Below are 18,897 nucleotides of genomic sequence, written 5' to 3'. Positions count from 1 at the left end.
GAAGAAAGTTTCATAGCCGTCTAACTTTTAACCCCCTCATCCAAGCCTGGCTTTGAAAGCTCCATATAATTAAAAAGAACTTAAGGAAGGATGAGTGTAAATTGTAACACCACCAAATAACTTTAATAGCATCCCAACGAGACCTCAATTAGCCTTTCATCTGGATCATTAGCGACAGAGGCAGCACAAAGAGGAGCATGGGCCGCCCCAGAGCTGAGACCTCTCCCCCAGGCCTCCTGCTCCCGGTCTCAGCTCCTCAGCTCCGGGAAGAGAGGGTTGGGTTTGCGGGGAGGGCAGCCGGCAAAGGGGTGACGCAGAAGTTTCTTGCCCCCAGTTACATATTGAATTAATATTTCCTTGCTTGGCGCCAGAGTGCTAGTTCAGCCTGGAGGGCGTTTGCCTTGCATACGGCTGATCCAGGTTCAGTCCTGGCATAATCCATATGGTTTCCTGAGTACCACCATGAGTGATTCCTGAGTGCAGAGGCAGAAGTAACCCCCGAGCATTGCCAGGTGTGGCCTCCAAATAAAAAAAAATAGCACTGTAGCACTGTTCTCTCGTTCATCAATTTGCTCAAGGGGGCACCAGTAATGTCTCCATTGTGAGATTTGTTGTTACTGTGTTTGGCATATCGAATACGCCATGGGGAGCTTGCCAGGCTCTGCCATGTGGGCGGGATACTCTCAGTAGCTTGCCGGGCTCTCCAAGAGGGAAGGAGGAATCGAACCCGTGTTGGCCGCGTGCAAGGCAAACGCCCTGCCCACTGTACTATCGCTCCAGCCCCCCACAAATTGATTTCTTAGCTGAGAATGTTTTTGGGGGTTGCCCCAAGTGATGCTTAGCCCTAATAAAGCTTGGCCCCGCAGGGCTGGCCTGCTGGTTTGGTGCTAATGCCCGGTGACGGGGTGACTTGGCTTCAGAGGAGGGACCTCTGTGTAGATGAGATTGAATTCGGGGTGGTCAGTCTGGGGACAGTGCTGGGGGCAGTGCCAGGGTAGTGCTAGGGACCGGGGCTACAGCACTGGGTGGAGGCAGTTTGGGTGGGGGGGATGGAGGTCAGGGACAGGCTGGCTTCCCGCTCTGTGCAGACGAGGTGGACGGACAGCAGCTCCAGACACAGGGGGCCTCCCTGTGTCTGCGTTCCCCGGAGTTGGGTGAGCCCTGCCAGGAGGCCAGCCCAGCCTCCCGAGAAGCAGAGGAATTAGGACCCCAAATGAGTGGGGGCCCATGAAAATCGGGGCTCCGCTGATTGCAGGCTGCAGGATCAGAAAAGCCATTTCTCTTTAACTCTTCCTGTTTGTTTTTTGCTGCCGTTGTTTTGGGGCATGTCCCGGCTCTGTGCTCAGGGGTTGCTTCTGGCGGTGCCAGAGATGGAGTCTGGGTCAGTTGCCTGCAAGGCGACCCCAAAACTCCTGCACGTCTCTCCGGCCCTTGTGCCCCCCTTCTCTGCCGGGATGTCTTGCCTGTCTGTCTGCCTTCACAGCTGGGCGAGGTTTAGCTGAGGCTGGAGCCATGGACTCCTCTACTGACATCAGAAGATGCTCCAGGGGGCCAGAGAGATAGTACAGTTGGTAGGACTGTAACGTGTCCCACTCAGTCCAATCCCCGGCATTCCACATGATCCCCTGAGTACCACCAGGAGTGATCCTGGAGCACAGAGCCAGGAGTAAGTCCTTGAGCACCACTGGGAGTGGTCCCCAAACCAAACCACCTGGAGAAGATGCTGTGATTCTGTGGGTACCAAATGTGTGCCGAGAGCCGCAGGTAGCTGGTGAGGGGGCAGCTTCCGTTCCGGCACCAGGCCAGAGGGGAAGCAGAGAACTGGGCTTTGGTCCTTGCACTCTCCAGGCAAGGGTGGTTGGGGGGTGCTGGCTCTGTCCTCTGGGACTCCCCAGCCCCAGCCCTTCCACGCGGAAGGGGACCTGGGGAGCACCCAGCAGTTCTTTGGGAATCCTCAAATTGCTGTGTGTTTTTTAAGGGCAAGAAAAAAAGATGATGGCTAATTAAGGCAACCAAACTTCCTGGAAAGCCGTTCTGACTCATTTTTCACCGAGGAAAGCTTATTATGAGTCACGATGCTTTGCACCTTGCTTTAATGGCTTCCTTTGGATTTAAAAGGCCAGATTCTCCTTCCCAACAGAGCAGGAATTAAGGGGTGGTTTGTATCTGGGGTTTAAAGGCTCTATAAACCCAGGTGACCTAGAAAACCCCAGCTCCCTGAAAGCACCCTGTGGTGGGAGAACCCCCCGGGGCATGGGTGGGGAGGAGGGTCCACACAGCCGGCCTGCGGGTGTAGACCTGGCAGTGACCCTTCCCCTGCCTCAGGGAGGACAAACTGTCTTCAGGACAGCCCCAGCAGGCAGTCTTGGGGTGCCCCTGCCTGGGGCCAGCACTGGGGTCCAATAGTCCTGGGTTTGGGGACTCCCAGTCCTCCTTCCACCTCCCCCTACCACACCGGCACCCTGTCTTTTGCTCCTGGTGGATTGGCTGATAAGAAGGGGCCTCCCCGACCTGGCAGATGCTCTGGGGGCTGCAGTGTGCCCCTTGTCTCCCTGAATGTGGCACTTTGCCGCCTCTTCTTGTTGTTGCTGACCAGATCTCATCCAGGACTGGCCCTTCTCCACTGTCTCCACTGGCACTTCCTTCTGCTCCTCCTCGTGCTGTTTTTGTCTTTTTTTTTTTTTTTTTTTGCTTTTTGGGTCACACCTGGCGATGCACAGGGGTTACTCCTGGCTCTTCACTCAAGAATCACTCCGGGTGGTGCTCGGGGGACCATATGGGATGCTGGGAACCGAACCCGGGTCAGCCACGTGCAAGGCAAACGCCCTCCCTGCTGTGCTATCGCTCCAGCCCCTGTTTTTGCCATTTTTATGTGTCTGTTTCTTGGGATCACACCCGGGGGAGAGGGGTGCTGCCAGGGGAGTCCCCCAAACACAGCAGCACAATAGCACGAGCCCGTGTGGCCTTTCCCAGCACCCTCCCCTCAGTTTTTCCACATCTCGAACTTAAACATGGGTTTTCTGGGGCTGGGGGGCAGCTCTTGTCCCCTGCCTGTCCCCCTTCCCTTTGGCCTGGTTTCCCTCGATGCACTGTCCCCTCCGACCCCTACTCTGGGGAGGGCTCCACAGACAACCCCCATCCACCACGCAGACCCCCGCCCCCGATCTGACCTCAGATTCTGGTTACACTCTAAGACCCAGTGCTTGGGGCCAGGATGTGGCGTCGTCCCCTTTTACAGAGGAAACTGTTGGGGACTCCCCCATGATTCCCAGTCAGGGGAGGGGTCCAGCTGGGGCCTGACACCGTCTGGCTAGGGCAGCCCTGGAGAGCCTGGCAGGGGAACCAGGGATGAGGACTGGGGAGATATCAGTGCTCCGGGAATGGGTCAGGCAGGGGCCGGGGGAGCCAGCCCCCTGTTCCCAGGTGCAGAGCTGCGGCCTGAGGCCAAGCCAGGCTTGGTGTGGGGAAGAGAAGGACTTGGCCAGCCTCGTCCTGCTGGGGAGCCGGAGAATCGGCCGTGGATCCCCCTTCACCAAGGCACTACGAGCAGCATCTGTACCCTGGCCAGCTCTGAGACGGGGGACAGAGTGGAGCCCAGGGGATGGAGAGGGGAGGGTGATGGTGAGCAGTTGGGCATCCCCCCGAAGGACCACCCAGATACTGGGCTGCTTGGGGACACATGGCACAGAGCCTTCTTCGATTTGGGGGTGGGCACACCTAGCAGTGTCCAGGGGTTACTTCTGGTTCCATACTCAAGAATCACTCTGGTGGGTTCAGGGGAAGGCGGGGTAGGACCCGGGTTGGCAGTGTGCAAGGCGACACCCACTGTGCTGGCTCTGGCCTTGGAAAGACTTCTAAGGCGCCAGAGGGCTTGGGGGGCAGCTTCGGGCTTCTGAGGACAGCACAGAAGAGGCACGGGGAGGCCAATGATCCTCACAGCCCGAGCAGGACTGAGTCACGGCCACGGGAGAGGCCGCCCCGGTCCTGGGCCCTCCTTCCGGGGTGATGTGATGGGGTGGGAGGCCCCGAGAGTGTCCCTTCGAGTGTGGTGACAGCCCTTCCTGAGTGAGGGAGCCCTTCTGCACACACGGCCCCTCCCTGTCTGTGATTAAGTGACAGAGTGGGTGTGAGAGCCCCAAACACATTCCGTCATTAGGCTGATTGGTATCGACAACATTCAAGGGACGAGACCGAGATGTGTCACTGGCCATGTGGGCCAAGTATACCTGAGCCCTCATGCGAGAGTGCTCCCTGATCCCTGGGAGGGGGGAGGGAGAGAGTGCTCCCTGGCCTCTGGGAGGGAGGAGGGAGAATGCTCTGGGGGAGGGGAGGGCCTGTGGTCTCTAGTACTGGACCTGCCGCTGTGTCTGGTGCCACCCTGGCCCTTCTCAGTCCGTCCCTTCTCTGGGAGAGGCACTTCAGCCTGGCTGTTTGGGAGGCAGGTGCTGGGCGGGTCCTGCCCTGCTGTCCCTTGCTGGTCTCCTGGTGTCCATTCCTTTTTTTTTTTTTTAATTTTTGCTTTTTGGGTCACACCTGGCAATGCACAGGAGTTACTCCTGGCTCTGCACTCAGGAATTACTCCTGGTGGTGCTCAGGGGACCGTATGGGATGCTGGGAATCGAACCCGGGTCGGCTACATGCAAGGCAAACACCCTACCCGCTGAGCTATTGCTCCAGTCTCTCCTTTTTTTTTTTTAATTTTATTGGTGAAACACCATGAGGTACAGTTGTAGACTTACAAATTTTTGTGCTTGGGTTTCTGGTGTCCATTCCTGAGGGCCCCCGGGTCTGCCCACTCTCTCGCTGCACCCTTTGTCCAGGCCCTCTGGGAATGGAGCTGCTGGCCTCTGGCCCAGTCGATTCTGGTCCTGCGGGAGGCTTAGAAGCCCCACTCCACACACACTCCCTGGGGGCCGAGCTGAGACGGGGGCCAGTACCCCAGCAGAGAAAACTCTCCCCAGCTCCCTTTCCCACCTGTGGGCAGGACAGAACTGCTCAGACATCTGGGCCGGGAGCAGGTGTGTGCCAGCCGCCTGTCCTGTCTTCCACCTGCCCTGGTTCCGTGTCCGAGAATGTGACCCCCTCCAGTAAGAGGGGCGGGCATGGGGGAGCTGGTCTCCACAGCTCCATGCCACTCGCCAGTGCCTGCTGAGGGGTCTTTGGGTGTAGACTTTGAGTGTAGACTGATGGGCAGATCCAGGGAGTGGGGTCCTGCTGGTGTCCCACCAGCCTTTGCCACTGGGTCTTGGGTTCCCTCCAACCTCCCTTGCCCCAGAAATGCTTTTTTTGCTCAGGCCCCACCCCAGTTTCCTCCCAGTCTCACTCCCCACCCACTGAGGGAGGCTCAGACTGGGGTGCTCAGCTGGGAGAGGTGCTTCTGCGTGGTAAGCCTCCATCCCCAGGCACCTCTGACGGCCTTCCTGGGGGCACAGGACATGAGGGGGCCCCCAGGACTTTACACGATGACTTTCTGAGGTCCCGACTCCAGAACCCCAGGAGCAGTGCTCGCCCCTGCAGGGCCTCAGGTGGGGACCTGCTGGCCAAGTGAGACAGTCTGAAGAGGAATGAGCGACCTCTCCAGACTATAGGCCCATCTGCCTGGCCGTGTACACGGACACACAGACACACACCAGACAGAAACTCACACACATACAGAAACACACACATACACAGACAGAGAGAAACTCACACGCACACACACACTCACACAGAAACTCACACACATACACAGACAGAGAGAAACTCACACACGCATGCGCGCGCGCGCGCGCACACACACACACACACACACACATACAGGCTCACAGACACTCACAGAAACTGCTGTAGACAGGCATACAGACACACGCCCAGACAGAAACTGACACACAGACAGAAACACAGGCGGGGACACATGCAAATAGAGACACACACGCACATAGACACACGCACACACACAAGCAGATAGGCAGGCACAGACAGACAGACACAAACAGACACACAGACACAGACAGACAGATACAGACTGCCACAGATACAGACAGACAGGCAGACAAAGACAGACACACAGACAGAGACCCACACAGACCCACACAGACAGAGGGACTCAGGTGCACCCACTCATGCCCCCCGCCCTGCAGTCATTCTTTCAGGGGGCGACTGTGCTTTTAGAGACCAGTTTGAGGAACTAGTGAAGTGACTCTGGGGACAGGTGACTGCAGTGGGCATCCAGTTGGGGGCCTAGGCTGGCTTTGCCAGTGGGGCTCGGGCTTACCACCCCCCACTGGGAAGTGCTTTGCTCTGGACCAAAGCATTTTGGTCTCCCTCAGCCTCATTCCCAGTCAGCCGAGTCCCTCAGAAGCCCCAGCTGGGGGCCCCTCGCCCTGGTTTGATCCTGAGCGTGGGGCAGGGCAGGAGAGGAGGTGACCAGGCGGCTGACTTCAACTTCAGCCGGGGCAAGTCAGCGTCCCCGTCTGCTCCTCCCGGGCTGGTGCCTTTGTGCCAGGCCAGGAGCCTGGGAAGCAGAGTTGCCGGCTTCTCCCAAAAGGCACCCATGCTGTTGACTCAAAATATTATGGGGCTCATTTGCATGGTGTTTTACATACTGGCTCCACACAGCCCCCATGGTACCCATGAGTCGGTCACTGCCCTGTGCTCCAGCCCCCGGAACCTTCCCCCACTCCAGCCTGGGCCCTCCGTGGACCCACCCAGGCTGCGACCTCCATCCCTGGGAGCTGCAGGTTGGAGGGACAGATAGGAGGACAGGAGCAGCAGGTGTGGGTGGCTGTGGGTGGCCCAGTCCATTCCAGTGAGACTTCCTCCAGGAGCTCTGCCTCCTTGGGCTGGGAAGAGGAACCCGAAATCTAAGGGGGTGAGCCCAGAGTGGGACCCGAAGCCGAGGCACCCCCGTGGTTGCCATGGCGATGAGGTCTGGGCGCCCGATTTGCATAGGGCGCTGATTTCCATACTGCAGGGTGAATTTCCATATCCCTGCCTCCAAGCCTGGGGAGGGGAGAGGGGAGAGGTCATTTGAAATTCAAATGAGGATGATTAAGGTTTTCTTGAGGAGGGAAGCGCGGACAAAAGGGGTTAAGCCGGCTGGCAAACGCTCTGGCTTTGAGTTATCAAAGGGAGGTGCCGGCCTGCCTCCTTCCCACCCCTTCTCTGCGGGGGCCCATGAAAACCCGGGAGGGTCATGCGTCATGTCAGTGACCTCGACCCAAGAGGCTGAGTTTCTGTCCCTGCCTGCCTGGTGCGCCCCAAGTCCTAAGAATGCACGAGACCCCTGAGGGTTCCAGCGCCGGGCCGTCCCCTCTTCTGCCAGTGACATTCTTGAAGAAAGAGCTTTGCTCCCTGGTGTGGCTGAGGAGGGCTGGGGACAGCTGGATGCCATCTCCACCTCCTGGATTTGATAGCATGTTTGGGGGTGTGTGTGTGCGCGGGCGCGCATATATGTGTGCATGTGTGTGTGCACGTGTGTGCATCGCATGCACACATGTGTGAGTATGCATACTTGTGTGTGTGCGTGTGTGCACACGCACGTGCAAAGGCATTTCAAGTGACACGGAGTTGGAGCCGCGGCTGGAGGGCTTGAGGTCCCGCCTGTAATTGCTGGGGCCCAGAGACCGTGCCTGCAGGCCACACACTCCGGGGCGCCTCTCCCTGCCCCCCTCGCGGCTCACCCAGACACCCTCATTAAGAGACTTAGCTTAGGGAGTCCCAGCTGCTCTCCGTGCTCGGTTTATGACCTTTGGCTTCTTCATGAGTCTATAAAACGGGGGATAATAGATCCTTGCAGATACCTCCCAAGGTTGCTGGGGGGTGATTCCCTCCGCAGCCCCTAGACAGTGCCCTCTGCAGGGATGCTCCTTGCTGCCGCCCCGGCCCCCAGGAGGAGTTATTCCCATGGTGGGCCTCCCCCTGGAGCCACTCTGGGGGAACCTCAGTTTTGTTGGGGGCCACACCCAGTGGTACTTACTCCTGGCTCTACCCTCGGATCACTCCTGCCGGGGCTTCGGGGACTCTATGGGGTTCTGGGGATAGATCCCAGGTCAGCCACATGCAAGTCAAGCTTTCTACCCACTGCTCTGGACCAGGACCTCCATCTTGTGGGGGGATGGAGTAGGCACCATACCCGGTTCAATGGCTACTTCTGATTTAGTGCCTCCTGGTAGACAGGGAACCATGGGGATGACCCCGAGGCTCCCACATACAGAGCGTGAGCTGCAGCTCATGGAGCCCTGGACGCTTCTGGGATGTCCACCCCTGCCCCAGCCCTGCCTGTGAACCTATCCTGGCAGTGAGGGGGGCACACTTGGGGAGGCTGTTGGGTTCCCCCTTCAACCCAAGGTGGGCCCTCGAGGCCCTGATTCCTTAGGTAATGGGGCTCAGGAAGAAGGGCACAGAGGGGGAGCTGCCCCTCGCTCAGGAACTTGGAAACGCTGCTACTTGGCTGTGTGGTGGACACCCTGAGCTGGGCACCCCTGGCCCGGCCTGCTGCATTCTGAGTGGGTGGGGGGCAGCCGCCGCTCTGAGCCTCTGCGAGTGGGGATCGGGTACTTTGGAACACCTCCCAGGTGTGTGTGAGGGCTGAGTGCTGCCTGCGGATAAAACGTTTACTACAGAGCTTGGTCCGTAGTAAATGCTCAATAAACGTCAGCTACTAATTAGTCCTCATTATTGGAAAACTGTGTTCTGCTGCCAGAAGGGCTGAGATTCTCTGATCTCATCCTGTTCCCCCATTTTATGGGAGAAGAGCCAGGTCAGGAAAGGCGATAACTTTCCCAAGGTCACCAGGGGCCGCCCTCAGCCCCCCATGGGTCTGTGCTCCCACCCTGAGTCTGGGGTTCCTGTGGGTTTTATTGTCTTATTGCGTTAGGGGGAAGAGCCTTCTCTTTCCCACCATCCTGCCCCTCGGGATGATCCCTGCACCCCCAGGGAGCAAGGGAAGGAATGTGGGGGTACTCTGGAGCCCCAGGGCCTTTCTTGGCTGCTCTGAGAACCCCATGCATCATTCCGGCCCCGACTCCGGAAGCGTGAGGGCTGGCTCCCATTCCCCCCGCGAGAGCCCTGTAGACCATGACTGACCATGCTGATGACCCCTGGGCATCCACAGTTGTGTGGATGGTGGGGGGGTGGGTGCTGTTCCGAGAAGGCGGCTGCGGCTTGTTCTGCTCACAGGGAGTTGGCATGTTCCGGGGGCTGTGTGAGAGATCCCGGTGCCCGCTCGGTGCCCTCGGGGTGGGGGAGCAGCAACTCCCCCACTTGATGGCACCTCCACTTCACCCCGCCCTGGCCAGAGGGCTGGACCCGTGGCGCTTACTAACCTTCAGCCTCTTTGAACCTCATCTCTGCCGAGGCTGGTGAGGGGGCGCGGGGCTGGTCAGAGTTCGCCCTCCAATAACCCGACGACTGTTTGGAGTTGGGTCTGGGTGCTGGCGCCCCAGGCCTCGTCCTGCTTTGCCCCAGTTGCCTGCGTGGTGCAGGCCCCTCCCTTCTCTCCCCGGGACTCAGTTTCCCCATCTGCCATGGCAGGATGATGCCAGGAGGTTCCGTGCTTCCCCACAGCTAGAGAACAAATACGGCAGGAAGACTCTTGGGATCACGGTTTGGGGCTTCAGGGCCGCCAGGGCTGCCGCAGGGCCCTCGCCCTGTAGTTGGCATGTGCTTTCTTGCCAGGGTGGGCCTGGCGGTGGCTGTCCTGGTTTCTTTCCTTCCTGGGCGTTTGGGTTCCTGGAAGCTGGCATTACCACCCCATCTCCTGCATCTTAGCAGGTCACGGCGGGGCAAGGCAGGAAAGTCCCAGTTGGAGCTCAGACTGGGGAGACTATCAGGCAGGCCATGTCCTCAAAAACGGTCAGGCGGGGAGGCAAACGGAGCCATAGGACAGCGGGGAGGGCATTTGCCTTGCACGGAGCCAGCCTGGGTTGAATCTCCTGCATCCCATTTGCCTCCACCGGGAGGGATTCCTGAGCGCAGAGCCCGGAGTAACCCCCTGAGCATCGCCAGGTGTGGGCCCAAAACAAACAAAAGCAAACCCAAACAAACAAAGGTAAGGGGGCCAGAGAGATAGTACAGGAGTTAAAGCACTTGCCTGCTTCTGTTCCTGGCACTGCCTCTGGTCCCTGAGTCCCACCAGGAATATTTCCTGACAGCAGAGCAGGAGTAACCCCTGAGCACGACTGGGTGTGTCCCAGAAGCAAAATAAAACCAACAGAAAGATTAAAAGACCCTGGCGAAGGATTTTATCGGGGTGGGGGGAGCGGGAGGTGTTTTGGCATCAGGAAAAAGGAATGCAAAAAGAAAAGGGCATTGGGGGCTGGAGCGATAGCACAGTGGGTAGGGCGTTTGCCTTGCACGCAGCCGACCTGGGTTCGATCCCCAGCATCCCATATGGTCCCCTGAGCACTGCCAGGAGTAACCCCTGAGCTTTGCTGGGTGTGACCCAAAAAGGAAAAAAAAAAAGAAAAAGAAAAGGGCCTTTCACTGAGGGGACCCAGGAAGCCCTGTGAAGACACACAGGGCGAGGCTGGGCTTTGTGGGGGCAGGTGAGGATGGGGCAGTGGTGCCCATCCCAGTGACTGGTCCTCCTCTGTGTCTAGTGGCATAGCCTGGCCTCAACCTCATGCATGAGCATATGCTAAGTTACTGGGCTGGTCAGGAGGAAACTCTGAGGCTGGACATGTGGACGCTGAGGCTGGCAGAGGGGGAAGGAAGGGAGGATATGGAAGTGGCTTGCCTCCCTGGACATGTCTCCAGGACGCTCTGCTTGAGGCTCAGGGAAACGCCAGCTCCTAGACTCTCCCCACAGGCCTTCGTGCGTCTTCCCAGGACCTGTGGCTGAGGGGTCTTCCTGGGGGTCCTCGATTCCTCCTGCATATTGCCCACTCAGTACAGAGACGGCAGCAATCCTCCCAGAAATCGTTTGGCCTGTTCACTGTTTTTTTTTTTTTCAATTTATTTTTGATTGAATCATCACAAATGACAAAGTGACAAAGATCATGATCGAGTTTCAGGCGTATATTCTTCCAACACCCATCCCTCCACCAGTGTCCCCAGGTTCCCTCGGGCCCCCAGCCTGCCTCTGTGGCACGCACATGTCCCTCCTCCATACTCCTCACGTTCCCTTCCCTGATTTATCCCCCCTCGCCCTGCCCCACTGCCCAACTTCCTACTGAAGACCAGCTCTCCTGCTCTTTGTTTCTGTCACCACTGGGCATTTGATAGTCCCTGTTGGCTTTTTTTTTTTTTGGCCAGGGGTGGGGGGGAGGGTCACACCTAGTGATGCTCAGGGGTTACTCCTGGCTCTGCACTCAGGAATTACTCCTGGTGGTGCTTGGGGGACCATATGGGATGCTGGGGATTGAATCCGGGTCTGTTGAGTGCAAGGCTCCCCCCTGTGCTATTGCTCCGACCCCTCTGTTTGCTTTCTAACTTTGCTCCGTTTGGCTTTCTACATCTCCACCGCGCCCCTCCCCTGCTCTCTGGGGCTGTCTTGGTCACCAAGGGCGTCACACTTGATGGTGGCACTCCAGGGGGCCACTTGTGTTGAGGCACCAGGAGCAGTGTGGGTGTTGGGCACCTACAGGTGGGCATCTACAGGCGGGCACCCTGCCCCTGGGCCTCCCTGGCTCCTTGGGACAAACGGGAAAGGGGAGCGTGGTGTTGGCGGGCGCAGGAGAGGCTGCTGTGCGTGACCATTCCTGGCTTTGCCTCCTTGCTGGGGTCCCACAACACGGCTGAGGTGCCAGGACCATGACCCTAGCGTTTTCAGCAAGGCCGGCCGTGGCTCCGGGGGTCCGAGCCCAGTGTTCCCAGCCTGGGAGAGCGGGAGTGGCCCATGGGAGTGCCCAGCGCGTGCCCAGCGCGCCGTGTGGTGTTTACCGGGCAGAAGTGACAAAGCCTGCTGGGACAGTTCTCAGCCTCCGGCAGCCACCTGCCTCACCCAGGGCCTCGCTGCCCAGCAGTCTCGTGGCCCTGAGCTGCCAACACTCTGTTGGCCGGCCCGGCTCAAGCTCAGGCCCGGTCCTGTGAGCCGGCCCTCGGGGGGTGCTCAGGCAGCTCAGACCAGCAGGTGCCAAGGTGGCGTGAGGGAGGGGGTCCCAGGCCCTGTATGCAGGGGAATCCTGGGCCTCTCCTCCGGACTGGGGGTCTCTAGGTCCCTCTGACTGAAGGCACCCTACCCTGAGTCTGGGGCTCTCTCTGTTTAGAGGTGTCTGTTACCCAGGGGGATTAAACTCAGGGTCTCATACATGTAAACCTGTGCCCATTCGTAGCTTCTCCCACTTTTCATATGGCGAAATCCCTCTGTCTCCCCGTCCCCCCCCCCCCCACGCCCCTGTGCCGTGAGCTTACTCTAGGCAGACAGTGGGTCTGTGTGGGAAGCGGGTGAGGCCTGGCTGAAGTTCTCGACCATCGCTCCTAGAGGAAGGTGCTGATGACCGTGGCTGGCGGGGGACGGGGCTTGGGGGGCTGCAGAGAGAGGGATTCTGTCTCCCCCTGCAGCCTTCCCCACACATGCCCACACATTAAAAGCTCTCGTTTTGTATGTCTTACTTAACCTTGTTGAGATTCAGTTTTCTGTCCTGTAAAACAGGCTGAATAATAGTGCCTCAACTTCCCCAAGGCAAGGGCTTTGCCCTGGGTTCCCCAGGGGCGTCTCTAGCCCTGCCAGCGGGTCCCAAGGTGGCACCTGTGCTCTTGTCTCCTTGCTGCAATTCTCGGGGAGGACCAGTGGGACCTGGAGAGGCCCCGTGCCCACTGTGGGCTGTTCTGGCCGCTGCTGGGTGGCCCCTCGGTGCGCCCCAAGACCTCCACCCACGAATCAGATGCTCCCTCTGGAGTCCCCCGTCCTGTTCCCTGGATTGTAGCAGAGCAGACAGGCAGGAGACACAGCCACGAGATCGGCTGTTGCAGGCTGGTCTCCATCAGCTATCGGAATCCTGGACATTAGGACTTTTGGCAACGGGAGAGGCACTAAGTCCCGCCCCCCCCAGGCTCTCGGATTGTCGCACATTCGAATACCACTTCCGCCATGCCCCTGGGCTCAGCAGCCTTCGCTGGCTCGTTCCAGAGATGGTGGCTTGGGTTCCACGGCCACTGTGGGGCAGCTGTCCTCCCTCCAGGGCAGCCAGAGCCACAGTGTCCGGACTTACTTTCAGAAAAAAAAAATCACTCATTGCCTCCCTGTAACTCTGCCTTCTTGAAGCAAAGAAATTGTCCCCCAGTGTCATCCATGGCTGCTAAAGTACATTGTCTCAGCACCCCAGGGAGCAGTGCCACCCACTGACCCAGCACCCCAGGGAGCAGTGGCACCCACTGTCATCGCACCCCCAGAGCACTTTGGGAAACAGACTAGAACTGCTCTCTTCCAGCCTCCACACCAACCTGTGTCCCTGTTCTTCGTGGCTGTGGGCAAACTTGCTCTGGGACCGCAGTGCTCGGAGGAGAACCAAGCCCTCCAGCATTTACTTAATCACGTACTATGTGCCAGGCACCGCGCCAGGGGCTTTCAGATGTTTTGTTTTGTTTTGGGTCTACACCCTGCGATGCTCAGGTATTTCTCCTGGCTCTGCCCTCAGGAACCACTCCTGACAGGCATGGGGGACCAAATGGGAAGCCGGGGATTGAGCCCAGCTTGGCCGCGTGCAAGCTAAACTCCTTCTCCGCTGTACTGTGGCCCTATTTTACTCAGCTTATCTTTTTTTTTTTTTTTTTTTTTTTTTTGCTTTTTGGGTCACACCTGGTGATGCTCAGGGGTTACTCCTGGCTCTGCATTCAGGAATTACTCCTGGCGGTGCTCAGGGGACCATATGGGATGCTGGGGATCGAACCCGGGTTGGCCGCGTGCAAGGCAAACGCCCTACCCGCTGTGCTATCGCTCCAGCCCCTCAGCTTGTCTTTTCAAGCGCGCGCCACAGAGAGGCAGATTGTCACTGGACTGTCCGCTCGTGTGGGAGACATACTGGGCATGTCAGGCCCTCTCACGGCGACTCGTGTCCCTGTGACCTATGGAACGTGGCTTCTCGTCTGCAAGGCCGCCGTCACTCTAACGAAATCAGGCGCTTCCATCGGCAGGCGGCCTGGGGAAAAGGTTCATCCAGAACAGCGGTTCCCACCCCTGAGCTGTCCCAGGATGGTTCCTCACGGTCTCACCAGCACGTTGGGTCCCCCCCCCCGACACCCCTAAGTCTGCGCATCCCCTTCTCGTGGTTAAGCCAGACCCTGTGGACGTCACGTTCTCACTTACCCTGACAGTTTGCTCCTCTCTCCTGCTTACCGGGAACCATGCTGGGGTGAGCATAGGGGTACATGTAGCTCTTTAATGTCCAGCTGTGTTTTCTCTTCATGTAGATCCTGTGGTGGGCACGGGGATCCCCCCGGCACCCGTGACAATGAGACTGGGTGTTCGGGAATAGCTCTGTGTGGTTTGTGGGTTTGTCTTGGGGCCCTTCCCAATAGTGTGGGGCTGCTGGACTCCGCGTGGCGATGGTGTGTGTGTGTGTGTGTAGGGGGGGCTGTGAGTTGTGGGAGGTGGAGCCCGGACCCCTGTGCCCGTCACACACGCACCCTAGCCCTCGTGCCCCCTGTTCTGCTCCATGCGGTCTCACGGCTTTACTGGGCAGCCCAGTGTGAGCCCGAGAAGGAGATTTTCAGACTGCTGGAGTATTTGCTGAAGCAAAAAGAAACAAAAAAACAAAGATCTTTACTTTTCCTTTTTGACTTTCACAATACACACACACACACACACACACACACACACACACACACACAAGCAAACCTCAGTGTGAAGCATAAAAGCAGCCATTTCTGCCTTGTCTGATTTTCCAGCTCTTCCTCCCTGTCTTTTACTCATCCAGTTGATTTCGTTTCTGTTTGGGGCCACACCCCGGGTGCTCAGGGCTTGCTCCTAGCTCTGTGCTCAGGGATCACTCCTGGCAAGCTTAGGGGACCCTCTGGGCTGTCGGGGATGGAGTCTGGGTCAGTACATGCAAGGAAGGTGCCCTCCCGGCTACATTATCTCTCCGGCCCCATCAGTTGAATCTTTTTTTTCTTAAATCACGATTGTAGACCCTGTTATTGGGTGAACGGCCTTTATCTGTCGGCTCTGACCTTGGCTAGGAACTCCCGGGAGTCTTCACTCCTCCATTTTCTACATCCATCTTTGTCTCTGCTTTGAATTGCTTCCCAGTCCAGGCGGGGGGGAGATGGAGCCCCTCCACTGCAGGTGGGCACCCCAGGTTTGATCCCGGGAGCTGCGGGGTCCCCAGGCAGTGAGCCGGCAGTAGCTCCTCAGCGCTGCTGGGTGTGACCCAAAACCAAAGGGTAAACAAAAGTCAGATGAGTGTCTGGCCTGGCCACACGCCCCAGCTGTGGACTGAAGCTCTGCCCTGGGCTCTCTCTGTCGATACTGGACATGGTGAGTTCCATCCTGACTCAGGTTTCCGAGATGATGACCTGGGCAAACTGCTTCCTCGGACCTTAGGCCTTGGGGTCGTTTTGGTGCTAAACTGCTCTAGTTCTTGGGAGTTTCTGTCCCTCTTCATTTTTCCTCCAAGCAACGGTCACTTTCCAAAGAGGGGGTCGGGACATGGCACAGCCTTCTATCCCAAGAGAAGATTCTTTTTTTTTTTCCCTTTTTACTTTTGGTTTTGTTTCTGGGCGACACCCAGGGGTGCTCAGGGCTACCACCTGGATCTGTGCTCAGGGATCACACTTGGTGGGGATCAGGGGACCCTAGGTGGTGCCGGAGATTGAACCCGGGTCTGCCACGTGTAAAGCAAATGCCCGATCTGCTGTACTCTTGCTTCAGCTGCAGAGAAGATGCGTTTCTGCGGCTGTTTCTTAGTCGTCTGGATCAAACACCCCGTTTCAGTGTGAGCTGCATGTCAGATGCTGTCTTAGGCCCTTGGGGTTCAGAGAGGGGCAAGATACAAGCCCAGTCTTTAGATGCTCAGGGTTTGCCGAAGGGACAGACGTGCAGAGGCTCTGCGGTGAGCAGTGGGGAGACCCTTTCTCGGGTTGGACTAGCAGTTTGGAGGCTGCGGCTGCCGAGTCGGCTCCTGCAGGCAACTGTGTTTTCTAGGGAGAGAAGGACGTTCTGGAGAGAGGGAACGGGAGCAGGCTGAACCTGTTTGCCGATGGCCCGGGTGTCAGAACCTCCCTGCACCATGCAGACAGTGTCCCGTTTACAACACGGCCGCCACCTTTATCCCCACCGAACACCACCTTGTACTTGGGAAGTGGATGGGGTGGGAATTCTACCCATGAAAACGATGCTTGGGCATTGCCATCGAAAAGCAGGAGAATCTGGAACTTTCTGCCTCTGCCAGGATGCAGCATTTGGGAGCAATGAATCCCAGTCCTCTGACTTCAAACGCGCCCGTGGCTCCTCCTCTTCATGGGACAGAAGGAAAATTCCTGGTGATTGCAGAAGGGTGATAATTGCCAGGAAAGAGGCGCCTTCCAGGTTTCCTCGATGAGGAAATTAGGTTATGGGAAAGGCCTGCAGGTCGCCCCCAGTTGAGAGCGCTGGGGCCGCAGCAGAACCCCAAGAGCCAGGTCTCGGCCCGCACTTCCAGCACCCCTCCCAGGTTTTTCCCGGAGGCAGGGTGGGAGAGGTGCCAGATGGAACAAGTCCAGTGGACCAGGGGAGAAAAGCAGGATCCAGGGCTCCCCCATAAAAGGGGGCGGTTCCCCCCAGCAGATCTCGAGAATCAACCATGTCATCAGAAACGAACAAACGCCTCTATCCAACTGTCAACACGTCTGCACCCAGGGCCCCTGCCCGCCCATGCTCAGCTACCCCCTCGGGGCTGGGGCCATGAGGGGAGAGGACACGGCTTCCCCAAGCACTCTGGGCAGTGGCAGGTGTTGCTTTGAGGACCCGAGTCCTTTCCTCGTGGCCTGTGCTGCACTAGTCTAGTGTGCTCTGGGCTCTGGGCTCAGCTCTCCTGGGGTGCCCGGGAAGAATGGCCCCAGGGCACCCCCCCCCCCCCCCCCCCCCCCGGCCAGTCCAGCCACTGAGTTCGAGGAAGATCAAGCAGTGGGGTGGGTGAGAGCAGATTGCACGGGAAGGGAAGAGTTCAGGTTGCAGAGTACGTACGGCAGGAGCCCTCTGCAAAACACCCCCCCAAGAGGCGTCCACAGGTCACCGTGTGCGGGAGGGACGCTGGTGTGCTTGGCTGTCCTTTCAGACCCTGCCCTGAAGCTCCCCAGGTGGCAGTCATGGGGATCCAAGGCTGGGGTCTCCAAAACCGGCCACAAACTGGGGCCCCTGTCCCCCATGCTCTGTCCCTGTTCACCTGCGTCTCATGGCCTCCCGTGTACACATCCAGAAGCCTGTCCTTGACCTCCTCCTCCTCCTCCTCCTCCTCCTCCTCTTCCTCCTCCTCCTCCTCCTCCTCCTCCTCCTCCTCCTCCTCCTGCCACCCTGGACCAAATCCCCCTCTGCACTCAGTCCCTGAGTGCCAGACAGACCCCCTCCAGTTAACCACTCCTGAGTCCAAACTCATTTCCTCACCCCTCATTTCTGACGGGCATCCCAAGTGGACCGTGTTCATCTTGAGGGCTCGTGTCTCTGTTGCCAAGAACAGCAGCACCGCTTGTGCCCCCCCTGAAACACCCCGGCCCTCAGAATCACGCCCCCTCCCCCACAGCCTGGTCCTGGTGCCCTGTACTCGCTGCCATTCTCTTTCTCTCTGTGTCGCTCTGCTGTGATGTTGGGGGCTGCAAGTGCGTTTGGCTGAGGTGCCCCAGACACCTGCGGGTGCCAAAGTTGACACATTCCGCTGAGGGTCCCAGACAGCTAGAGCTGCAAAGACCTTGCCCGGTACACGTGGGCAGCACCGGGGATTGAACTCATGACCGTGGGCTTCTGTGACTGAGCGTCCCCCAGGCTGTTGGTGTAAAACGTCCTTTGACATCCAGGTCCTTCTCGCTCCGTCCAGCCCACTGCCCTCTTCTGCACCCCGACCCTTTCCTGGTCTCTTAGTCCCCAGAGCTGATCCCTGTGGGCTTTAACTCTTTTTTTTTTCTTTTTGGGTCCCACCCAGCAATGCTCAGGGATCACTCCTGGCTCATGCACTCAGGAATTACTCCTGGCGGTGCTCTGGGGACCATATGGGATGCTGGGACTCGAACCCAGGTCGGCCGCGTGCAAACGCCCTCCCCACTGTGCTATCACTCAAGCCCCTGCGGGCTTTAACTCTTAGGGCAGATCTAGTTCTTTTCCTGTTCACAGCCCCTCCTGCCCAGGTTCCACATCCTTAGCAGGAAACTGACGTCTCAGTGGCCTAGGCCACCCCACCCCCTCTACTATCAGCCCCTACTCACCCCTTTGCCTGTCTCTGTAACACTGGCCTGGTGGCCCGAGCCCCTTCCTGCCTCTGGGAACCACCGTCCCCAGACCTGGGGCTTCACTTCCTCCTGGGCTCAGTCGCCTTTCCTGCTGGGTCTCCCTGAATCCCTGCGGCTCTGCGCCTGGCCGTGGCGCTGTTCCCCAAAGCCTTGTCTGGGTCCAGGTGGGGGAGGGGGGAAGGAACTCCATTGGGCAGGCGACTTCTGTCTGTGACGTTGACGTTGCACAGCCAGTGGCTGGCACCACGTATGGCACCGAGAGTCCTTCAGCTGCGCTTGCGAATGAATGACGCTGCTCTTCTTTCCAGCTACCATTACTCCTGATGCGACCAACTTCCCAATGTCAAAGAAGGAGGTTTTGCGTTTATTTTTATTGCCTTTACTGAGGCATCATGTTGTATAATAGTGTACTATTAATACTTCGGCTGACGCCATGACTGTACCGCCTGGCCACCAGGATGCCCAGAAAGGAAGCTTTTCATCCTCATTTCAAAGTTTTGTTTTGTTTCTGGTTTGGCGTCACACTGGTTGGTGCTCAGGGCTGGCTTCTGGCTCTTTGCT

At 58.2% G+C, this 18,897-nt stretch overlaps 1 protein-coding gene across 1 annotated transcript in view; it reads left to right on the top strand.

Annotated features, from left to right (window-relative positions):
- The window catches only part of POU2F3 (POU class 2 homeobox 3), a 75,240-nt gene that overhangs the window by 6,937 nt on the left and 49,406 nt on the right, over nt 1-18,897 (top strand). The window lies entirely within an intron of this gene.

This window comes from Sorex fumeus, unplaced genomic scaffold, assembly GCF_029834395.1.
Source record: "Sorex fumeus unplaced genomic scaffold, SorFum_2.1 ptg000198l, whole genome shotgun sequence".
Taxonomy (NCBI): Eukaryota; Metazoa; Chordata; class Mammalia; order Eulipotyphla; family Soricidae; genus Sorex; species Sorex fumeus.
The sequence above is the reverse complement of the archived record's forward strand: the minus strand, read 5'-3'. Positions and strand labels throughout refer to the sequence as shown.